The following is an 8,658-nucleotide window of genomic DNA, read 5'->3' on the forward strand; positions in this document are numbered from 1 at the left end:
CGAGAGGTTTAGTTTACAATTTTTAATTTGCTTTTCTTTTAAAGCCTAAAAAGCGAGATTATGCTTTACCACAGGTATATGAAGCGATTAAACACAACAACATTTTTTTTATAATTTGCACGATAGGTATATTTTTTGGTGATTTATCACGACAAATGTATGTAGAAATTTATTAATGTCCCTGGCACCATAATTTTGACTAGACTAAAAAAAAAACTAAATTCAATTCTACTTTGAATTCATACAAGATTCAAATTCCTAATATATGTAATTACTTATATTCAACGGAAATGTAAAAAGCAACAATTTAAATGGCATTAGTGGGATCGCAGAATCAAAGCAGGCGACGGCTTATGCATTTATGTATAGCAATATGTACATGCATATGAGCATTGACACTTGCAAAAGGCAAATGGTAAAATAGCAGTGATAATAAATAAATATTATTGTCAGTGATCGAACTTAGAAAAAGGTAGAAATAAGGAATTAGTAACTTATACCACTGGAGGGGGAGTAAATGTGGGGTCTATATTTAGTTGTTTACTCTAATTTATTTATGTTAATACTTTAACTTGTTTTTCTACTTGTAATATTTTTAATTAATTATGTTACCTTTTTTAAAAGAAAATTTTTGTATCTTTCAAAATATTAAAAATATTATTAAATTTTGTAGATTAGAAATTTACATATAAATCTTTAAATAAATTAAATTATATTAAAAATAATTTACCAATTTAATTACCAGACTTAACTATGGGACTTATGGAGCATAATTTCAACGAGTCTAAAAAAATTCCGCTGTTCAAGCATTTTTGAAATATAAGAGCTAAGGGTTCCGCAATGGAGTTTGCGCACATTTTGAAAAATATCTGAGAAAACATCTCAGTATCTGATTTTGCACTACTTGTCAATTTAGAACGTCGTCTGTGGTAACAACGAAATTAGAAATTTGGCATTGGTACCCAGAGTGAAATATAGGATTAGGTGAAGAGGTAAACTTTGAGTAAACTTTTTGGAATGATCTCGTGAACAGGTTGCAGGCATCCTGTGGATTACTGAATACTTCGCCATCATACTCCATGGTCGTTGGAAAGCCATTGTTTTTCTTTTCGAGTTAATAACCGACCAGAAACTAGACGGATTTGACTTTAAGTTTGATTAAGTCGATTAATTTCTTTTCCTATGTTTTTTAATAGCATTATTTTTTCTTGTTTTAAGATTATTTAGTGTTTTAATTAAGGGTTGCCTATACATTAAGACCTTACGTTTTAGAGGTACGAAACTCGAAATGTCTAGTGAAAGCCTCCTCTTCAAAATTTTGTAGGAGGCCTCCGGATTTCCTCAGAAGTTAAGAAAATTCCAGTCAGTAGCTGAGAAGAACTTGTTTATCGCCACATGGTCGGCCTTGAAATAATTATATTCCAATGTTGATTCGGCTGGTTTTTTATAAAAATTATAAAAATCGAAATTTATAGCCAAAGCATTATGGTGAAAACTATTTTCCAAAATTGGAAACGGACACTCAAGGCATGATATTTTTAAATCAGCAGACCCGAAAACTAAGTCTAGGAACCTACCAATCTTATTTGGTGAAGAGTTGTATTGTTTTAGACCGTATGAAAATAAGGTGCTAACAACTATCATTTCGATGTCGGATTTAATATTTGAAGGTAAAATATTACATCATTCAAACAAGATATATTACTTAAATTGAAATCGCCTAAATATATAATTTCATCAGACGGATTAGCATTATTGACAACTTGACTTAACTTATCTATATGCTTCTGATATAATAGAAAAACTATTTTTTTATTACTAGTAAACGTAACTCATATACAAATTTGTTCCACGTTACCATTATTATAATCAATATTAATTTGTCTACTACATATATAAGATCTAACCGCAATTAGGACACTACCACCCCTTTCAAGCCCGGTGGCGTTAGAGCAACGTTCATTACGATATACATAATAATAATTATCGAAAAACTCGTTAGATGAAAAATTCTCAGTCAAGCACGTCTCCGTCAAAGCTATTATATCATATTCATGTGAAATGACATTACTATATAATTGCGATTATTTGGTACGCATTCCACTTACATTTTCATAATAAAGCGTATATTTAGATTTTAACTCAATAGGTCTAAGAATACCCACGTTAGATTCTATGGTTACGTTTTCCGAAAAAATGGTTTTTGGCAGAACCGAAAAGGGCAAACAGCCACATCAGCAGGCCAAAGCTCAGGTTTGAGCATACTGTTAAACCAGGATTCGGGAACACCTAGTTTAAAGATGATTCGTTTTAATGATTCCACGGCAGTACCATTCCTAATAAGCCTGTGGCATGAAAGCAACTCTTTCTGTATCCCAGAATGTTTGGAAACATATTCAATTAATCATTTTCCGTGACTGATGCCACTTGGTTTTGGCAGCAACACAAAGTTCAGAGTTAGCATTTGAGCCAACAATGCGAACATATTTATCATAAGATTTAATTTTTGCAGAAATTTTAAAAGATTCGCAAAAAATAGATGAGCAGGTTGCCCCTCATTGTCGATCTTAATAGTGTTCTTGGTACGAATGTCTGCAGTTTTGATATTGTCAACATCACTATGATTGTTATTAACGTTTACAATAACAATACTTGCATGAGTTGGTTCGCCAATTTTCGAAGGCGACGTGAAATTGTTGTTGCCAGTGAGAACAGATTTTTGTACAAGAGGGCGATCACAATTATCATTTGGATAGATGTTATTATTTGCTTTGTTACAGACCGAAGCATAAGAAGGCAAACATTTAGCCAACATAGCAGGCGAAAGCTCAACATCAGTGACGGAATGTTTAGCTGTTGCTTCGGACGAAACAGAAGAAGATAAAGACAATGATAACTCAGCAGCATCACCATTTGTTTTACTGGAAGCAGCGCCGCCAGTAGCATCTTGTGTTGGTTGTGTAGTTTTCGTACACTTGTTAGAATTTCGTATATTAATCGAAATGCAGTTGGTAGGCGAGTCAAAGAACTTACCGCGAGAACGGGCCTTGATTGCATTGCTGTTGTTGTCACTCATTCTTTTTGTTATTGGCCCTAACAAATATTTTTTGGATTTCTGCCAACGATGAGCATTCTTTATTAAACTCTGAGAGGCATATTGATATTGTGCTATTCACGCAATTGTCACATTTAAACATTAGACTCGCGTTTGATTTTAAAAGATTTGCTGCAGAATTATTTAATTTAGCACATTTTAAATGTACTTTATGACCACAAATACCACATGAGTTAAAATCTTCTCTTATACATTTAAGCATTGCAAAATAGTTAGATACACGGAGCGATCAAAAACACGTCCGCACGCAAGGAATTGTGAACTTAAGTGATATAAGTGATGTTAATAAAAAATACGAAACACTCGTTACGGACTTTAAGGTAATCTAGCCAAGGACTGTACTCAACCTTTTTATTGTGCTCAATGATCTTTTACATTTTTGCCCGATTACAATTTCGCAAAAAATAGATCAGTCAAAAAACTGAGATCTGTATTGCCGCAAAAGTGAAAATAATAAAAAATATTTTAATTTTACAAATTGAATCAGAATTAAGCCAATTAGCCACCCTAACTGAGAAATAAGTGGTACGACCACGAACTGACCGAAATAAACAAACTAAAATACCACTTACGGTCCGAAGCTTTGTCAACGGGTGATTTCATAGAGTACAACAATGTTGCGTAGTACTACAAAAAGCTTATATAAAAGAAAAAAGTTAAGTATATGGAGAATAGGATTGACAAACAGTTCAGAAAGCTAATCAATTTGGAGGCATCTATAACAAGCAGTAAACCTAACTGAAGTGAGAGACAATTAAATTGTAAAGGATATTACTTATGAAACCCCAGAGGATATATGTAGCTAAAGCGTTAAACTCATTTTTTTATTGATAGTATTGTTGATATTAACCAAGGCATTCAAAGTCTAGATAGTGGCCAAAATTAGCAGTCCAGTACTACTACATGTCTACAGTTTAAAGAAATTTCGGTTGAAGAGTTAACTCGGATAATTAACAGATATCAAAATAAAATTGGTGGGAAAAACCTTCTTTCTGAGGGAGTTATTAAAGATTCGGTATTCTTTTATGGGGCATTTCTATTCCGAAGTTGTAAGTAAACTCCTCAGAGCTGGAATAGTGCCGGAATCATGGAAAATATCAACCATAGTAACTATTCGGAAGGTAAAAAATTCATTTCTAGCGAAAGGTCTGAGACCGATTAACACATTACCAAATTTCGAAAAAATTTTAGAGTTAGCCTTAAAAAATCAACTTGTTAGCTACCTTGAAAATAAAAAAATACTTATGAAAGAACAATCTGGTTTCAGAAAAAAGGCACTGAAACTGCGTTAAATTATGTCATATCGAACCAGAAAGAAGAACTAAGTTCAAAGAAAAGTACAGTCGCAGTGTTCATTGATTTAAAAAGAGCTTTTGAAACAATTGATAGAAATATAATGCTCGCTAAGTTACGTCAAATTGGGATAACGGACATTGAGCTGAAATAGTTTAAGAGTATTTTAACAAACCGGAAACAAACAACGGCTATAGAATCGGTGGTCTCGGAGTAGGCCGTTGTAGAAATAGGACTGACACAAGACTCGGTGTTAGCCCCAGTGCTATTTAGCATTTATATTAATGATATATCCTTAGCATTGAAATACAGCAAAATTAGGTTGTTCGCGGATGATGTCTGACTCGAAATAAGTGAAACAGACTTAACTTTAGCTAAGAGTAAAATTAAATGTTAACAAACCAAACTTTATGATCATATGTAGAACGTATAATAAAGATTCGCCAAAAATTGATCTAGAAATTATGAATACAAAAATAGAGGAAGTTCAAATATTTAAGTATTTAGGAGAGCTGCATACGAGGCGTCAGCTGCATGAAAGCGACAAAGCATGAAATTTTCGTGTAGTTAAGCGTACAGCAATGTTGGTCGCTGAGCGTACGTACGCTTGAAAAAAAGGAAGAACAAGATTTTTGTTTACATTTTTTTGTATGCAAATTTGTGTAATTAGTTAAAAAATGTTACTTTATTTAATAAAAGTGCGTGAAAGGTATACTACCAAAGCGAAAAAGAGTATTAAACACCACAACAGCTTGGTTAGACATTGTTGAAGAGTTTAAAAGGCTAAAAAGTGTTGGAAAATAGAAATCACACTTTTATCTATTCCGCTGTGGTTTAAAATTGCCTTTCATAATTTACAAAGGCACGGTGATGCAAACAACGTTTAATACCTATTTTCCTATGATTTCGGGGACGGATATAGCTAAAGAAATTTAATTTTTTATTTGTTTTCAATAATTGTTTGCTTTTTGTAGCGACGTTCGAAAGTAGCTTCGTGTGCAGATCTTGAGGCGTACAGAAATTGCAGCTATATGAAATATCTTGTACGCGTCTATGTCGCGTAGCCTCGTGTGCACCTTGCCTTAATTGGCTCAGCGTAAGACAGCTTATATTTTATCACTGTATGAAATTTGTGTTTCATAGGAAGAATGGAATGTTGCCTGAATACTTGAGTGATAAAATAGTTTATGTTAATGAAACCCACTCATACGTAGTCAGAGAAAACAATAACTTCAGACTTCCTCTCTTCAAAACAGAACTGTATGAGCAAAATATATTTTATAAACTTCCTGATCACGTAAAAAATAGTAATCATTTAAAAACATTCAAGAAAAGTTTGCTAGAACACTGTAAAACTCTCCCGCTAAGGTAGACAAGTTTTAATTGTCCTTATTTTTGATTTTTCATGTACGGACACATGATGGGGAATGCAAAACCAGCTAAGCCTTTAGCTGCCGAATGTTTAACCAAAAAACGGATAGCACGAAACCTCGAAATTGCACTCTCAGACCGACAGTTGCTGCGCAGATGGTACACAACGTGATTCGGGACGTTGCTCATACCTTTGAGATACCACCCACAATAAAATAAAATAAGGCCAAACAAAAGTTGGAACGCGAGGAATTGGAAACACGTCCTTTTCATTACATGTTGAGCTGTGCGTGATCCGACAGCGCCATACATGAAAACATATGTTCAAAATTTTTTTGCCCTATGCTGGGAGCATTGGATGATTGGAAACGCGTCCTTTCGTACCTCCCTTAAAAGAGTGACTCCCAGACTCGTCCGTTTGTCATACTAGTAAATATGCTGATCGGAATCACGTGGCATCCGACATCATATTCAATAGAAGTGATAAGTGATCTTAATAATGAATTGTATTTAGTAGTTTAAGTTTTAGGCCTAAAAAGCCGTAATAATAAATAAAATTTAATTAAAAATTAAAAAAACTACAGAAATATGTGCAGTTGACAATAAGTGCACTTTTACCAGAACAATAAAAATAACTGGCAATCGTAGTCAAAATGGAAATAATAAGCGCAAGTGATTTTGTTTGAGGAAAGGATCTAGTTAAATTGACTATGTGCTCTTGATTTAAAATTAAATATTTTATGAGGTGGGTTTGGTCAAACGCGGATCTCAGGCTAGAATATCCACAATCTTGTAGTAGAGAGAGAGAGAGAGAGATGTTTCCTAGGTAGTGTCGCAGAGAGAGATAGAGTACTAGCTAAGGGTGGCTCTTAGCAGATGGTGATGACGGCGGTGAATGACGGTGGTAGTCGTGATCACGCCCGAAGAGGGAGTATTAAATGACAGTGGCTTTCGCCAAGGGGTGATAACAGCGGTTGCGACGATCACGGCCATGGAGAGAGTATTGAATGATGGTGGTTCTCATCAAAGAGCTATGACAACGGTGGTGGCTAGACTCCGGGATGGGATGTCCAAAAATCGGGATGGAGGTGATGGTTGTACCTAAGGCGAAGTGTCGATTAGTGGGAGTTTAGTGACTAATGGGCACCTAACTACAGTATATTGGCTCGGGTACTCGGCTAGGGTAGTAGGGGAATTTGTCCCGCCGCAGGTGCTAGGACGTGTTCCCCTATTACCTGAGCCGGATATCCGTACGTTACCCTTCTTGATGACCAACATGTTTAGGGCTTCCAAATAGGCCAGGGGGAAATACTGTTGGCAGAACCGACCTTGTAACTTAACCCCACCGACCCAAAGGAAGTCCCATCATATGTATATATTTATATTGGCTCGGGAAGTCTGCCGGGGTAGTGGGGGAATCCGCCCCGCCACAGGCGTTATTTGTTTGTGTTATCTCAATGTTAAGTATTTTTAAGAAGAAATTGTGTTTGGTTTTTCTATTTATTGTGTTATTTTACCTGACGTTGTGTCGACTATTGTACTTTTTAATGTGCTGTATAGATGTTTGGGAATAAGCGCGTACCTTTTGCATTCTAACAAAAATTTAAGAATTTCTGTTTGTTTCGAAAGTTTAATTTTCTGTTTACTAAAATGCTTAAGATTCATACAAATATGTACACGATATTTATATTTCATGTGGGTGTAGTAGTTCTTCATGGTTTAGCTATGTTGTTCTTTATTGTTGTTGTAAATTATGATGTAGTACAGAATTGTTATTATCGGCAGGCTTTCCGTGAACAATATATATAATTTTCTTCCGATCTGTTTGAGTAATATTTATGTAAATTTTAAGTGATGTAGATCTATCGTGTTGGGTGCAAATAAAACAAAGGTTATTCCACCTTTCAGCTCGATGTTTCGCCAAATTTCCTTGGCATCTTCAGGAGCGTGGCGCTGTATTTATTTAATAAAACAAAAAACAAATAAGAACACCATCAGATATATACAGATTTGAAATTTAAAATATTGCAAGTAAATATTGATTGCACAAAAAAGGATTTTCTTACTTACAATGATGGAAATTAATGAAAAACACAATTTGCGCTAAAACATTTAAACATTTAAAAACATTTGAATATTAAAAAAATTAGAGAAAAATTGTAAGTTTACAAACGGCGATGGTTACTAGGACATGTTTCTGAATTTCACTTCTTCATCAGCTAGCTTTTCGGGAGCTGAGCGTTGAACTCGATTCTCCAACATTCATATCAGTGCAAGCCTTTTTTAGCTGCTACGCCATATGAATGTTCCGTTGTTCGCTGTACAATTGGTCTCTAAGAGTTGCCTTTTTTGTTTATATTCCTTTTGATCACCATGTAGGCACATACACTCTGTATGTAGTTTATTCCTAATGGTGTGGATATGATTTTTAGGCGTGCTTTTGAAAGCTTAGTAACATTTGTTCGGATTTTTACAGTATTTGTTTTTAATACTTCCGCTGTTACTATCATATCAATATGATCATATGTATTTAATTAGCGAGCTTTGCTCATATTGCTTTATACAATGGTTTTTGTAATTGATATTAGAGAAAAATTGTAAGTTTACAAACGGCGATGGTTACTAGGACATGTTTCTGAATTTCACTTCTTCATCAGCTAGCTTTTCGGGAGCTGAGCGTTGAACTCGAGTCTCCAACATTCATATCAGTGCAAGCCTTTTTTAGCTGCTACGCCATATGAATGTTCCGTTGTTCGCTGTACAATTGGTCTCTAAGAGTTGCCTTTTTTGTTTATATTCCTTTTGATCACCATATAGGCACATACACTCTATATGTAGTTTATTCCTAATGGTGTGGATATGATTTTTAGGCGTGCTTT

The sequence above is a fragment of the Eurosta solidaginis genome, chromosome 1, assembly GCF_040869045.1.
Source record: "Eurosta solidaginis isolate ZX-2024a chromosome 1, ASM4086904v1, whole genome shotgun sequence".
Lineage (NCBI taxonomy): Eukaryota > Metazoa > Arthropoda > Insecta > Diptera > Tephritidae > Eurosta > Eurosta solidaginis.